Below are 17,319 nucleotides of genomic sequence, written 5' to 3'. Positions count from 1 at the left end.
CCAAAGAGCATTTTTACTCTTATTGTTTGTTTTCTAGTATGAATTGCTTTTTTAAAGAGCTAAATCCCCAATAATAATGGTGTACTATTATTTGATACTTATTCTTTTAATTCTCTCTGAAAATCTGGCTGTTTGAAATAGTTTTCCTTTGATTCGTGTTCTATAGCTTGGTGGAAAGAGTTAAGAAAATGGATTTCAAGGGAAGATACTTATTAACTATGCCATGATATTCAAATCACTTTATGTTTCCAATAAAAATTTTAAAAAGCAAATATACTTTTACTTTGCCTTTCCTGTAGAATTAAAAAAGATTGTATTACTCAAGTCAGCAACCATTTATTAAGCGTCTACTATATACCAATCACTATAGAAAGCAGCATAGATATAAAGAAAAAAATATGACTCCTGTCCTCTTGCTTTTAGTCTAATAAGGGAGAAAATATGCAAATAATTATGCAGAAACAAGATATATTCAAGATAAGTTATTTAAGAATAATATTAGAAGGAAGACATTAATGCTGAGAATTGAGAAAGGCATCTTAACTTCACCAAAGATCTTTGAGTATGGCAGCTCTATTCAATTGCTACTTCCTCAGGGCCTCTGTTTCCTCAGACCTACTGATTTAGCCATTGTTTTGGGAGGGGAAGGTACCAGTTCTTTGCCACCATTTCCTCTCCCCTTCCCTTCATCCCTAATCTTTTCTAGTTCTCATACTCAGCCCCCCTGTTCTACTCCTGTTCCTCCTATTCTGCCTCACTCCTCCTTCCATTTCCTTAAACTTCCATTTCTCTTAGAGCTCTTTTTCACATAATCCTACCATCTCCTTCATCTCAGAAACATCTTACTCTCTCCAGAAATCATGATCCCCACATGCAGAGGCAGGCCTGGAAGGGGCCTGATCAACTTGGAGGCCAAGCTTTCCCACCAACCACAAGGGCCACTACCAGGCCTATCACCAAAGGGCTGGGACGGGAAAGAGCAAGGTAAGAACCAAATACTAAAGCCCCTGTCCTGGACAGCAAATACTCCTGGGACTACCACTTCATAGCCCAGAAATTTAAAAAAAAAAAGCCCCTATCAGGACCTCCAAAGACCAGGATGACAGAGTGAACCTCACCTGCTCCAACCCCCACCCCCCTGACTCTGAAATCATAGTAACTATTGCCCCAGGGCAAAAGCCTCTACAGTAAAGGCTTGGGATCCCTAGAGGAAGAGCATGGCTAGGGCCCTGCCTCAAAATGGATAGAAAGCAGATTACAAAGACAAACACTCTGGAGTCCTACTATCCTTAGAGGGAGGAACCAAACTCAGAGGGAGACAATGTGGACTCCACACCCACAGCTGAAACATCAACAGGGAATGGATCCCAAGCACAGAAAGCTCTCCTAGATGAAATCAAAAGGAACTTTGAAAACCAAATGAGAGAGATAGAAGACAAAATGAATAGTCTTCTCAAAACCAAAATAGCAGAATTAGAAAAACATTATAATGAAGAAAACATCTCTCTAAAAAAAAAGTGTAGGATATGGAAAAGGAGCACCAAAAATTGACCAAGGAAAATGATTTGCTAAAAACTAGAATCAACCATATTGAAACAACTCTATGAGGAACCAAGAATTAGTCAAACAAAACAACAAGAATGAAAAATTAGAAAAAGAGGTAAAATGCCTCAATGGAAAAATAACTGACTTGGAAAACAGATCCAGGAGAGATAATCTGAGAATCATAGCCCTACCAGAAAATCATGATGAAAAAATGAGCCTGGACCACATTCTCCAAGAGCTCATTAAGGAAAACTGCCCTGAGAAACTAGAACCTGAGGGTAAAATAGAAATCAAGAGAATCCACCGGACACCTGCTGAAAGAGATCCCAAACTGAAAGGTCCTCAAAATGTTGTGGCCAAACTCAAGAACTACCAGGTAAAAGAGAAAATACTTCAAGTGGCCAGAAAGAAACAATTCAAATATCAAGGGTCCACAGCGAGGATCGCATAGGATTTGGCAGCCTCTGCACTGAAAGATCAGAGACAGTGGAATACAATTTTCCAGAAGGCAAAAGAGCTCGGGTTACAACCAAGGATCACATACCCATCAAGACTGAGCATATTCTTCCAGGAAAAGAGATGGTCATTAAATGATATAACAGAGTTCCAGACCTTCCTGATAAACAAGCCAAAACTCAATGGAAAATTCAACCTCCAATTACGATATGCAACAGTGACGTAGAAAGGTAAACAAGGAAAACACACACACACACACAAACACCCTGCTATTTGATAAGAGCAAACTGTTTATAGACAAGTAGAGGGTATGAGTATAAAATACACAAAATGATGTTTTAAAAAATGTCTTATTAAGGGCTACAAAGTGACTGCAATGGAAGACGAGGAATGAATGAAGTGGAAAAGGGTAAATTATGACACACAAAGAGGCATAAAAACAGTATAGCAGAGGAAAAGAAGGGAGGAAGATGAGAACCATATGAGCTTTTCCCTCATTGGTTCTGGTGCAAGAAGGGAATAACAACCAGTTAAGCATAGGACTCTATGGAGGAGAAACGCCCAAAGTATCATTTTAGAGGGAAAGAGGGGAGGCAGAGGAGCTTCGCATGAGATTTGTTCCTGTCACTCTTGGTGCAAAGAAGAAAGAACATAGTTCATTAAGTATAAAAACATCCTACAGGCAGTAGGAAGGGAAAAGGACTATGAAAGGTGGGGGGGGGTGGTTAGTAGGGAGGGAAGAAGTAACGGGAAAGGGGAGGAAAAGGGACGTAGGCTGATAAGGGACTACTGAAGGAGGTGGTGGTCAAAAGGAAAACTATTAAGGGGCGAAGAAAGAAGGGGGAAAATGTGAGCATTAACAGGGGAGGGAATAGGATGGAGGAAAAGAAACAGATCTACAATCATAGCTGTAAATGTGAATGGAATTAACTCTCCCATAAAACAGATATGGACAGCAGAATGGATTGGAAATCATAATCCTACAATATGCTGTTTACAAGAAACACATCTGGAACAGAGGGATACACACAGGGTAAAGGTAAAAGGCTGGATCATGCCTCAGTTAAAGTAAAAAAAAAGCAGGGGTAGCAATCCTTATCTTAGATAAAGCAAAAGCAAAAATTGACCTAATTAAAAGAGATAAGGAAAGAAATTATATCCTCTTAAAAATCACCATTGAGAATGAAGCAATATCATTACTTAACATGCTATACCAAGTGCTATAGCATCCAAATTCCTAGAGGAGAAAGTAAAGGAATTGGAGAAAGAAATAGATAGCAAAATTATACTAGTGGGAGACCTTCATCTCCCTTCTCTGAACTTGATAAATCTAACCTCAAAATAAACTATAAAGAAGTTAAGGAGATGAACAGGATTTTAGAGAGGGTAGGTATGATAGATCTCTGGAGAATACTGAATGGGAATAAAAAGGAATACACTTTCTTTTCAGCGGTTCATGGCACATACTCAAAAACTGACCACGTTCTAGGGCATAAAAACCTCACAATTCTATGCAGTAAGGCAGAAATATTAAATGCATCCTTTTCAGACCATTATGCAATAAAAATTATATGCAATAAAGGGCCAGGGAAAGACAGGATAAAAACTAATTGGAAATTAACAATTTAATCCTAAAGAATGAGAAGGTCAAACAAGAAATTATAGAAACAATCAGTAATTTCATTCAAGAGAATGATGATAATGAGTCAACCTACCAAAATTTGTGGGATGTGTTAAAGGCAGTTCTTAGGGGAAGATTTATATCCTTGAGAGCATACATGATTAAATTAGAGAAAAGGGAGATCAACGAATTGGCCATGCAATTGAAAAACCTAGAAAAAGAACAAATTCAAAATCCCCAATTAAATAGTAAAGTAGAAATATTGAAAACCAAAGGAGAGATGGTTTTATGAAAATAGAAGAGCTGGTTTTATGAAAAAACCAACAAAATTGATAGACCCTTAGGCAATATGATGAAAAAAAGAATAAAACCAAATTATGAATATCAAAAATGAAAAGAGTAAATCTACCTCCAATGAAGAGTAAATCAAAACAAAAATTAGAAATTAATTTTTCCCAATTGTATGCACATAAATGTGACAATCTTAGGGGAATGGATGAATATCTACCAAAATACAAGTTGCCCATATTAACTGAAGAGGAAGTAAATTACTTAAATAACCTCAGAAAAAGCAATTGAACAAACCATCAGTCAACTCCCTAGGAAAAAATCTCCAGGGCTAGATGGATTTACTAATGAATTCTATCAAACATTTAAAGAAAAATTGATCCCAATACTCTACAAACTATTTGGAAAAATTAGTGTAGAAGGAGTCCTACCAAATTCTTTTTATGACACAAATATAGTACTGATAGTTAAATCAGGAAGAGATAAAACAGAGAAAGAAAATTATAGACCAATCTCCCTCATGAATATAGATGCAAAAATTCTAAATAAAATACTAGCAAAAAGACTACAGCAACATATTTCGAGAATAATACACTTTGATCAGGTAGGATTTATTCCAGGAATGCAAGGATGGTTTAATATTAGGAAAACCATCAGTATAATTGAGCATATCAACAATAAAACTAGCAGAAACCACATGATCATCTCAATAGATGCAGAAAAGGCTTTTGACAAAATACAACATCCATTCCTATTAAAAACATTAGAAAGTATAGGAATAAATGGAGCCTTCCTTAAAATAAGAGGTAGCATCTATTTAAAGCCATCAGCAAGTATTATATGTAATGGGGAGAAGGTAGAAGCATTTCCCATAAGATCAGGGGTGAAACAAGGGTGTCCACTATCACCCTTCTTATTCAATATGGTACTAGAAATGTTAGCAGTAGCAATTAGAGAAGAAAAAGAAATCAAATGAATCAAATTAGGCAAAGAAGAGACCAAGTTATCACTCTTTGCAGATGATATGATGATATACTTAGAGAATCCTAGAGAATCAAGTAAAAAACTACTTGAGACAATAAATAAATTTGGCAAAGTTGCAGGATATAAAATAAATCCACATAAATCCTCGGCATTCCTATATATTTCCAATAAAATTCAACAGCAAGTGATAGAAAGAGACATCCCATTTAAAGTTACTCTAGACATTATAAAACATTTGGGCATCTACCTGCCAAAACAAACCCAGGATCTGTATGATCATAACTACAAAATACTTTTCACACAAATAAAGTCAGATCTAACTAATTGGAAAAATATCAATTGCTCATGGCTGGGTCGAGCTACTATAATAAAAATGACAATTTTACCTAAATTAAATTATATATTTAGTGCCATACCAATTAATTTGCCAAAAAGTTACTTTATAGAGCTAAAAAAAAAATAGTAACAAAATTCATTTGGAAGAATAAATGGTCCAGAAAATCAAGGGAATTAATGAAAAGAAATGCTAGGGAAGGTGGACTAGCTATACCAGATTTCAATCTGTATTATAAAGCAGCAGTCATCAAAACTACTTGGTACTGGCTGAAGAATAGAGTAGTGGATCAATGGAATAGATTAGGCACACGAGATTCAGAAGTCAATGACTATAGTTATCTATTGTTTGATAAACCCCAAAACCCTAGTTTTTGGGATAAGAACTCACTATTTGACAAAAACTGCTGGGAAAACTGGAATATATCATGGCAGAAATTGGGCATGGATAATTACCTAACACCATATACCAGAATCAAGTCTAAATGGGTGCATGGTCTAGGTATAAAGGTTGATACTGTAAGCAGTCTCAGAAAACGAGGATTAGTTTACCTGTCAGATTTGTGGAGAGGGAAAGACTTTAAGACTAACCAAGAATTAGAGAACATTATAAAATTTAAAATGGATAATTTTGACTACATGAAATTGAAAAGCTTCTGTATAAACAAAGTCAATGTAACCAAGATTAAGAGGGAGGTGGGAAATTGGGAAAGAATATTCACAACCTATATCTCTGACAAATGACTCATTTCTAAAATATACAGGGAATTCAGTCAAATTTATAAGAATACAAGTCATTCCCCAATTGATAAATGGTCACAGGATATGAACAGACAATTTTCAGAGAAAGAAATTAAAGATATCTATAAGCACATGAAGAAATGCTCTACAAGGGTGGGTGACAAGGAAGGAAGGGAATGAATCTGGAATTGAACATCTTAAAAGCAAATATTCAAATATATATGTATATAAGTGTTTGTGTATATGTATACATATATATATATATATATACTATTAATACCATATTACATGTAGTTGGGAAATAAGATATACAGGCACTGAGGCATAAAGGCCCACTGGAAAAGTCGAAAGGAGTATGGGAGAAAATATGGGAGAGAGCAGATTGGAGGAGGGGATATCCTGTTGGACTGCTATTTTGGGGAAATAGGTAGGGGAAATGTAGGTAGGGGAAAAATGGGGAGAAAATGTGTAACTCAAAATCTGGTGGAAACAAATGATATAAATCAGAAGTTAATAAAGCATTAAAAAAAGAAATGCTCTAAATCACTACTGATTAGAGAAATGCAAATCAAAACAACCCTGAGGTACCACATCTCACCAATCAGATTGGCTAAGATGACAAAACAGGAAAATAACAAATGCTGGAGAGGATGTGGGCAAATTGGAACACTAATGCATTGCTGATGGAGTTGTGAACTGATCCAGCCTTTCTGGAGAGCAATCTGGAATTATGCCCAAAGGGCTATAAATACTTTCATATCCTTTGACCCAGCAATACCACTTCTAGTGTTATATCCCAAAGGGATCATAGAAGTTGGAGGAAAACCCATATGTACAAAAATGTTTATAGCAGCTCTTTTTGTGGTGGCAAAAAATTGGAAATTATGGGGGTGCCCATCAATTGGGGAATGACTGAACAAGCTATGGTATATGCATGTTATGGAATACTATTGTGCTATAAGAAACGAGGAGCAGACAGTCTTCATGTTTACCTGGAGAAGCTTAAAAGAACTGATGCTGAGTTAGAAGAGTAGAACCAGGAGAAATTTGTACACAATTACAGATGCAACGTATGTGTGATGACCAGCTTTGATAGAATGGACTCTTCTCAGCAATGCAGTGATATAAGTCAATCCCAAAAGACTCATGATGTAGAGAAATGTGTGCATCCAGAGAAAGAACTAGAAAGAACTGAGTTTATATATCCAGATGGAAGCAAAATACCTGATCTTTTTCCGTTTCTTGTTTGGTTTTATGTCCTCTTTACCATTTTTCATTCCATCTAATACAATCCATCTTTATAACCTGACTAATTTATAATGTGAAAGTTTGTACCAATCCTATACTTGACTATGTGCAGCCATGGGGGAGAGGGGAGGGAGGGATCAAAATGTGAAACTCAAGGAATTGTGGAATTGAATCCTGTAAACTAAAAGTAAACAAACAAATTAATTAAAAATAATTAAAAACACACAGACATAAAAAGAATGCTTGAAAGTAAAAAAAAAAAAAGAAATCATGATCCCTTGCCATCCTCTCTAATAGTCTAATAGTTTACTAGGCCATGAGGAACTGTAGGTATATTTCCTCTTTAAAAAATTATATTTATAAAGATAGATAGATAGACATCTAGAGTTGTCTTGAGATATATCCATAGAGATATATTTCTAGCTTTGGGTCAGCAAAAGCAAATAAGGCCACTTCTCATAAGTTTCCTTTCATACAAGTAAAGTCCACGGACACCATCTCCATCGGTGCAGTTGATGGCCTCTTCTCAAATTTTAGGTCCCCTGAGTATATCATGACTCTGACTTGAGTTAATGCATGGCACTAATATCTTAGCTGAATGCCATCATGTAAACAATGAATTTGTGGGTGGATCTTTTGTCCCACACAACCAAAGTCACATCTCATCTGTTTCACTGTATTAACAGATATGGCTACTTTAGTTCTTGTCAGTGGCATCTCGTGAGTTCATCATCCAATATTTCATTAGCCATATCTCATCAGAAATGACTTACCAGGAAACTCACCATCATGGAGATTGCTTCAGCTTTGGTACACATACCTCATCTCTTTCTTCCCCTCTGATTGGAAGGCTAGAAGGTGGAGGAAAAAACTGCTCTTACATCTTTCTTTTACGAAGGGATCAAAATCCCAGTCATCTTGCCATTTGCAACCAGCTGCTATGCTTAGTTTTGACTCCGGCATCATCATCATGTCCCTGTGCTGGGTACCCTCTGACACCCCCCACTTTCCTCACTCTTCTATTTCCTTTTTTGGGTCATCTTCCCCCATTAGATTGCAAGTTCCTTAAGGAGAGGTACTATCTTTTGTTTCTTATTTGTATCCCTAGTACTTAGCATAATGCCAGAAACAGTAGGCAATTAATAAATGTTTCTCATATCGATTTTCACTCACTTGGGTCCTCCAAGGTGTCCATCAACAGATCCATAGTGATTGTAGAAGCCCCAAGGGAAAGGGTTTTGGCAAAATGTACCACATGCTTAATGAAACCATTAGCAATGATTAGGACACCAAAGTACCATGCATATTCCAAGGTGTTGAATATAGTCATTGACTTGGCACCTATGTGGTAGCACTTCCTATAAAATGCAAATGGGACCATTACTCTAGCTGATCCAATGGAAGTCAACCACAGTATCAATCAGGTTTTTCTTCTGTACATCTGATAAAACATTGTTACTGATTACTTGGAAGTTGTAGGATTCCTATTTGATGTACTTGATCATATTGATTCAGAAAATTGACTTTCCTTGGGAAGAGTCCAATGAAACTATATTAAGACCAGTTTGGGTTGGCAGATCAAGTTAATACTTGTCATCTTTGTGGGTACCAATGTCTACTCCACACAGCAGCTGCATTTTGGTGTTCTTGGATGCTAGTGTGTTTTGCAAATTCTTCAGTTCCATTTCATTAATTATAGCCAATAGCTCATAATTATCATTCATAATGAACAGCTTCACCCTTCTAGTTCTGATGAAAGATTTCATTTGCTTCCATTAATGAGATGCCTGCAGGAGCCACCACTAGATCCTCCTACTTTGTCATGATCTTGCCCAAGAAGTGGTCATATTGCTTCTCCTTAAGAAATAAAAGTTACCCTATAGAACATTATTCCCATTAGGCAACTATTCATCTTGTCATCTTCTGCAATGGGATTCACAAACATCTATGACTTGATCTTTGGGATAAAGGATCACAGAGTCAGTGATGAAGTCCTACTCATATTTCCTAACTCTTCACACTTCGTAGATCTGGAATTCTTATAGATTGTAGATCTAGAATATTTTCTGCTAATGCCATGGCAATGGTCATCACAGCCTCAGAGACTGTGTCCATTGGGGATAAAACAGTGGAGTTTTGATGGCTATCTTCATGGTTAGTGCTAAAGTTCCATCTACTTGGTTTGCAGTTAGGTCTATAGACTAGGAGAATGAGGAAGTCATTTTGTATAAACCTTTCCTCAGAACTGAAAAGTTACTGCCCAGTGAGCTCATTGTCCAGAATGGAACATGTGCCACTGATAAACATAACATCTATTATGCCTAATGAGGAAGGAAGCAATTATCCATACAGGCAAGAAGGAGGGAGGGAGGCCTGGGTCTCATGTCATGGATCTCAAGCTTTTTCCCACAGAGGAGGTGTACTACCTATTCCTCATTTCTACTTTCAGAAATTCCCTTTGCTTCCTTCACCTTCTCCCACCCCAATCATTTAGTGACCTCTCTTTCTATGAGGTTCCTGTTATTTGTCTATCCAGACCCTTGTTGTAGGAATCTACTAGTGTTAGCCTCAGAGTCACACAACCATCCTTTCTCAATGAACTCAGTACTGTGGATAAAACCATGGATAAAAGATTTTTGTCTTTTCCACCCCAACTTCATAGTTACAAACTTTAATACACATCACTTGTCTTTTCCCTCAATCCTTGCATCTCAGCCCAACAATTTCTTAAACTCTCATGACCAAAACATTGATTCTATTTCAGTCATCCAAATGGATAGCAGAGAGTTGATCAACATTACTGTTCTTCCTATATTACCTTGAATATTGATGTTTCTGACCCTGATCATAATTGTTTATCCTCCTCCCTTTCTATCTGCCTGACTCTGCCTAAATATTTTCTGGGTCCTCCCCATGGCTTTGAGTCCTTCCTGTCCACCATTCCCTATTTTCCTATTCTTTGTATAAGTGAACTTCACTTTCCTCATTTCACTACTCTGACCCTCTAGTGGAGCACTTCATCGTTGTCTTCTATTATGGATTTTTTTGGTCCTATAATCCCCATCCATGCATTATCAAATCACAAGGCTTGGTTACATATAACATGTAATGATGAAGGAAATCCATAATTAGGCTAGTTGTCTATCAGATTCCAACTAACTCCTCATTGCTGCAGGAAACACCTTTTCCTTCTTCCCTGATTAATTTTCTCAGATACCTAAAAGGGACTTTTGCAAAGATTATCTCTGCAAACCTTCTATACCACTCTTCCATCCCTGTCAATAGAGAACTTCTCTCCTTGAGAAAATTAACTATAGACCCAAATTTTCTTTCTCCCCTACTTCACACCTCAAAAATCCCACTAATTCATGTCCCATTCCCTTTTTCTTTACTCCAGATCATATTGAAGATGAGGTGCTTCTTGCCAAGCCTTCTTCTTATGTTTCTAATTCCATCCCTTCCCCGTCCCCTCTATTTTGTGGTCTTGGGAGAAAATTCTATCTCCACTCATTCATGTTTTATTTGTCTTGCCACACTGCCGACAAACATATCGAAGTCTTTTTTGTTTCAGTTAACAGGTATCTATTTTATTTCTTCCTTACTGCCCCCATTAGGAAAGGAAAAAAAAACAATGCTTTTAACAGATTTGCATAATTGAGCAAAACAAATTCCCACATTGGTCTTGTCTGAGAAATACATGCTTCACTCTGAACTCTGAATCTATCATCTGTCAAGATGTGTGTTATATGCTTCATCAAGGAAATATATCAGTATCTTTTTTTAAATCCTTAAAAATAAAACCCTTCACTTAATCTTGTGATTGTCTCAAGTGATTGTTTTATATCTCCTCTGATTTCCATAGCTAAAGTTCTACAATTTTCTGCACTGAGCAAATCCTCCCATTCACTTTGTTACACTTTGTAATCTGCCTTCTGACCTAGCCTGTCAACCAAAATTGTGCTTTGCAAGATTACCAGTGACCTTTGAATCATTAATTCCTGTAGCAGTTCCTAAGTCTTTATCCTTGATTTCTCAACAGCATCTAGTGGTGTTGATCACCCCCATTCTCCTAGATTCTCTCTCCTTTCATGGTTTCAGTAATACTGCTTTTTTTTCTGGTTCTCCTCCTACTTCTTCATTCTCCTTTGCTGAATTATAATCCATCTCCTGCTCCTTAACTGTGGACCCCAACCCCACCCCCAGGCTCTATCCTGTGTTTTTTCTCTAGATATCATTTCTTGATTATCTTTTCATCAGATAACCAAATCTATAGAACTAGTGCTAATTTCTCTCCTGAGCTCATCACACTTTCTCAACTGCTGCCTTGACATCTCAAACTAAATATCCCATAAATATCCCAAATTCAAAATGCCCAAAATGTAACTCATTTTATTCCACACAAACATGTCCCTGCATGCTTCCTTATTTCTACTGAAAGAACAATCCTACTCCCTGTCAGGCTACTCAGGTTCAGAGCCTCAAAATGATTCTTTACTCCTGTTTCTTCCCTTCCCTCCTTCCCATATCCAATCAGTTGGCAAGTCCTATCAATTCAATCACAATATCTCCTAAATCTGTCCCCTTCACTCCACTAATGCAACCACCACACTAGCTTAGGTCCTTATCAAATATGGCTTTGACTATTTAATGGTTCCTTACTGGTCTACATGCTAATAGTCTGTCTCCTCTCCTTTATACCTCCTTCACATTTGTCAAAATAATCTTCCTATAGCATTATTCTGACCATTTCATTCTCATGCTTTGAAAAAACTCTGCTGGCTCCCTGTTTCTTCTGGTTAAAAAACAAAAATGCTTTCCCTGACATTTAAAGTCTTCTATGACTTGACTTTAATCTTACTTTCTGGCCTTATTTCATAATGGCCCTCTTTATACTCTATTAGACCATAACATATTTATGAGAAAGGACTGATTCATTCATGTATCTTTCTCCAGTGTCTATGGTAAGACTGGCCATATAGTACAGTACTCAATGATTCATCAAAACTGCTCCAGTAACTAACTGTTCCTTAACTTCTGTGTTCCATTTCCCATCCCCATGCTTTAAAAAAAATGTGTCCCACATGTGCAGAATATAAGAAACTTAATAAATCTTAACTTCCTTGAAAGCTCAGTGATGGGAAATCATCCCAGATCTTCCTAGTAATAAGTTCCATTCCCTCCTCTAATTATCTTCTATTCATTTCTCTCTTAATATTCTATATCACCTAAAAATGTAAATTTCTTAAGGACAGATACTGATTTTTTTTTCCCTTTTTTGCTCATGGCATAAGGGAACAAATAAGAATTTAATAATTTTTTTTCTGATTTAGTAGAGTACATTAGTATAATGACTATTGAGCAAGTGGGAGTGTTCAATATTGAGGATGAGTTTTTTGAAAGAGTATACAATGGAAAATCTATATCAAATTGCTTTGCCATCTAAGAGAGAGGAGAAGGGAGAAAGGGAGAGAGAGAGAGAATTTGGGACTCAAAAATTTTAAAACACAAATGTTAAAAAATCATTTTTACATATAATTGTAAAAACCAAAATATTTTTTTTTAAAAAGAAAGAGTATAAAATGGGATGTGGGAAAACCTAGAAAAGATCAATTATCAAACTCATATGCTTGGAACTGCTTCCCTGTTAGGTGCATGGAGAATGAATGATTCTATAACCAGGCTAAGAGACACAAGCTGGACCTGTGGAGTTTAATGGAGAGGCTGAAAGCCTGGATCTATTGATAATCATCATGGGGTAATAACAGTATATTGAGACTATGGTCAAATCAATTATTAGGGTATACATCCTAGGGAATGGCTACCTGAGCTTCAATGTATTTTGGGGGTTTGCACCCTAAAATCAAAGCTCATAAATCTCTGCTGATACTTTATATTTAACAGTCATTAGGCAAAATTCACTCAAATTTAATTCAATTTTTATTATTTAGTAAAACAGAATGGTCACAGCTAGGTAGGACAGAAGCTAGAGTGCCATGCCTAGAGTCTTCCTTACTCATCTTCCTGAGTTTGAATCCAGCTTAGACAATTACTAGTTGTGTGACCCTGGGCAAGTCACTTAACCCTGTTTGCTTCAGTTACCTCATCTATAAAATGAGCTGGAGAAGGAAAGGGCAAACAACTCTAGAATCTTTGCCAAGAAAACCCCAAATAGAGTCATGAAGAGTTGAACACAACTGAAAAACAACTGAACCAACAACAGTGAAACGTGACAATAAGAAAAGTAGCTACAAAATATTTCCCTTACAGTCAGCAGTGACTGATGTGCTTAGGAAAGAGTTAAAGAGACCCACATTTAAATGCAGACTCATCGCTTATTATCTAACCATTAGAGAAGTCATAAAGAGAGAGAGAACTGTTCAGAAGGTGTTGGGAAAACCATCGCTAAACCTCCACAAAAATGGGCAAGGAAAAGACTCACATTAACATTGTCGTCATTGGACATGTAGATTCGGGCAAGCCCACCACCGTGGGCCACCTTATCTACAAATGTGGTGGAATTTGATAAGAAAACCATTGAGAAATTCAAGAAGGAGGGTGCTGAGATGGGGAAGGGCTCCTTCAAATATGCCTGGGTCTTGGATAAACTGAAGGCTGAATGTGAATGTGGTATCACTATTGATATCTCCCTGTGGAAATTTGAGACCAGCAAGTACTATGTGACCATTACTGATGCTCCAGGACACAGAGACTTTATCAAGAACATGAGCACAGGCATATCTCAGGCTGACTGTGCTGTCCTGATCGTTGCTGCTGGTGTTGGTGAATTTGAAGCTGGTATCTCAAAGAATGGGCAGACCTGTGAGCATGCCCTTCTGGCATACACACTAGGTGTAAAACAACTGATTGTTGGTGTAAACAAAATGGATTCCACTGAGCCCCGCTACAGCCAGAAGAGATATGAGGAAATCGTCAAGGAAGTCACTACCTATATTAAGAAGATTGGCTACAACCCTGACACAGTAGCTTTTGTGCCAATTTCAGGTTGGAATGGTGACAACATGCTGGAGCCAAGCTCATATATGCCTTGGTTCAAGGGATGGAAAGTCACTCGTAAGGATGGCAATGCTAATGGAACTACACTGCTTGAAGCTTTGGATAGCAATCTGCCACCAAGTCGTCCAACTAACAAGCCCCTTTGTCTACCCCTCCAAGATGTCTACAAGATTGGTGGTATTGGTACTGTACCCATTGGCCGAGTGGAAACTGGTGTTCTAAAACCAGGCATGGTGGTCACCTTTGCCCCAGTTAATGTTACAACTGAAGTAAAGTCTGTTGAAATGCACCATGAAGCTTTGAGTGAGGCTCTGCCAGGCAATAATGTTGGATTCAATGTGAAGAACATGTCTGTCAAAGGTGTACGCCGTGGTAATGTGGCTGGTGATAGCAAGAATGACCCACCTATGGAAGCAGCTGGTTTCACTGCACAGGTTATTATCCTGAACCATCCAGGCCAGATCAATGCTGTCTATGCACCTGTTCTGGATTGTCACACTGCACACATTGCTTGCAAGTTTGCTGAACTGAAGGAAAAGATGGATCGTCGTTCTGGTAAGAAGCTGGAAGATGGCCCTAAGTTCCTGAAATCTGGTGATGCTGCCATCGTTGACATGGCTCCAGGCAAGCCCATGTGTGTGGAGAGCTTCTGTAATTATCCTCCTCTGAGTCGTTTTGCTGTCCGTGATATGAGGCAGACTGTTGCAGTTGGTGTTATCCAGGCAGTTGACAAGAAAGCTGCTGGAGCTGGCAAGGTCATGAAATTTACCCAGAAGGCCCAGAAGGCTAAATAAATATACTGTACAACACGTGCCACCCCAGTCTTAATCAGTGGTGGAAGAACGGTCTCAGAACTGTTTGTCTGAATTGGCCATTTAATTTTAATAGTAAAAGACTGGTTAATGATTACAATGCATCGTTAAAGCTTTAGGAGGAAAGGAATGTTTTTGTGGACCATTTGTTTCATGGCAGTTTTAAGTTATTAGTTTTTAAAATCAGTAATTTTTAAATGGAAACAACTTGACCAAAAATCTGCCACAGAATTTTGAGACCATTTAAACAGCTTAATGCAAAAAAAAATATTTCCCTTACTAATTCAGATGCATTCTTCCACAAATATACCTAGCATTAGTGAAAACACATAGAGATGCTTGGAGGAGCAATTCATACTTCTGCTGCTAGAGGATGAAGCTTTTTGTGTAATGCTATTGTGCCTCTCCTGATAGGTCTGCTCCCCATTGATCTTATAGTTTCTGCTGGGTCAGATGCTACTACAAACTCTCTGCTTGATTCCATTCCATTGGAAACATAATCTTCCTTAGAAGATGCTTGGCTGTCTCTGTCAGACATGTTCCACCAGAATTCTCTGCCAGCCACATAATCTTAAGCTTCTGGCTCAGATTAAAAAATTTAGCTTTCTCTTCAAAGAAGAACATGCTTCCCATGATTTTTCAGATTAAGTAAAGCCACAGGATTTCCCAGTTCTTTTGGGGAAAAAAAGCAGAAAACCTGTGCCCAAACCCTATTAACTTTCGTCTCCTTATATTCTTAGTTCCTACAACTGTAAATCTCCCCAGGAGGAGATCCTCAATTCCAGATACCAAACTTTTTTCATCAACACACAACATCTTCTCCACTAAGGGCCATGGGCTTTGTCTTTTCTTTGAACTTTTCTTCCCAGTCTAGGTGCTCCCAAACTTCATCCTAGCCTATGATGGTCATTTTATATACCTTACAAATTTTCATCTCTGAAGGCAAAACTCTAAACTAGACAATGGCTATTTGCCCAATATCTTCCCTAAAAGTATAAGGTTTGAAGTTGTCTAGTTTTTGAAATCTAAGTCTCTTCCATTCTTTAGTCCATACTAAAGTGAGAATGAGTGGGGTGAGAAAAAGGCATGGATACAAGTTAAAGCAAGTGAAAATATCTCTGTTTCCTACCAGCTAAACAACATTTCTGGCTTTTTTATATATGGATAGATCCCACAAAGGCCTAACAGGGGTTTTGACCTCCATAATTACACTATGACAATGAATGAAAATGAATACTCTCATATAAATATTGGATTGGTTTTTTTCTGAGCTCCAGTAGGCTCTGCACAAGGGGGTAGAAGGAAACATATTTGGGGAACAGCTTATGGACCCAGAGTTGAAATGGGGACCTATTTAGAGGCAAATGAGAAGTGGTTATTAATGTAGGTGGGTCTGCTGTTGTGTGTTCTTCCTTCATTCTCAAGGATCATAATATCAAGCAGGTAATGCCATGGCATGCAAGTGAATTGAATTTGAGTGAGGGAAGGCTGTGCAAAGACACCAGGCTGTCTTTCACCTCCAGAGCCATCTGTTTCCAGTGACCAGATATAGATCAGGACAACTGGAAATGGCCCAGGATCCCTAGTGGGGAACCTTGGCCTTTTTAAGCTAATAAGGGCTTTAGCAAGTCTCAGTTTAGTTCACTTTGGGTTTGAGCTTATACCAGAGTTGGAAGTTACCTTAGAGATCAGTTAGTTTAATTCCTTGATCTTTCACTTGATATCCTACAGTAAGGAAATAATGATTTCTGTGCAAGTTATCTTAAATTAAATTTCACTAAGCAAGATGATTTCTATGCACTAAATTTAGATCACTGATGGTGAAATATAGTAAAAGTTAGAACGATTTTAAACAATGAATTTTTTTTAAAAATCAAAATGAATATGCATTCAACTATTACTAAAGACCATGCAGAATTTTAAATTATGATGCCTAGAAAATGAGGAAAGGAGGGGAAGGAGGAGGAGGAAGGAGTAGAAAAGGACAATGATGTTCAATTGTTCTTCAGTCATGTCTGATTCTTCATGACCCTATTTAGAATTTTCTTGGGAAAGATATTGGAGTACTTTGTTATTTCCTTCTCCACATCATTTTACAGATGGGGAAATTGAGGCAAACAGGGTTAAGTGTCTTGTCTAGGGTAACACAGCTAGTAAGTGTCTGAGGCCAGATTTGAATTGTGCCAATTTCAGGTTGGAATGGTGACAACATGCTGGAGCCAAGCTCATATATGCCTCCAGGCCTGGTGTTCTACTCACTGTGTCACCTAGCCACCC

General features: G+C 37.7%; 2 pseudogenes; one reads left to right on the top strand and one right to left on the bottom strand.

Annotated features, from left to right (window-relative positions):
- Positions 1–8,601: 8,601 nt before the first annotated feature.
- On the bottom strand, positions 8,602–10,489 carry LOC138166818 (inosine-5'-monophosphate dehydrogenase 2 pseudogene; annotated as a pseudogene).
- A 3,135-nt stretch (positions 10,490–13,624) lies between these two features.
- Positions 13,625–15,319, top strand: LOC138166849 (elongation factor 1-alpha 1 pseudogene; annotated as a pseudogene).
- Positions 15,320–17,319: the final 2,000 nt, after the last annotated feature.

The sequence above is a fragment of the Petaurus breviceps genome, unplaced genomic scaffold (genome assembly GCF_028583685.1).
Source record: "Petaurus breviceps papuanus isolate PSGF00001 unplaced genomic scaffold, PetGlider_PUasm1.0 226, whole genome shotgun sequence".
NCBI lineage: Eukaryota > Metazoa > Chordata > Mammalia > Diprotodontia > Petauridae > Petaurus > Petaurus breviceps.
The sequence above is the reverse complement of the archived record's forward strand: the minus strand, read 5'-3'. Positions and strand labels throughout refer to the sequence as shown.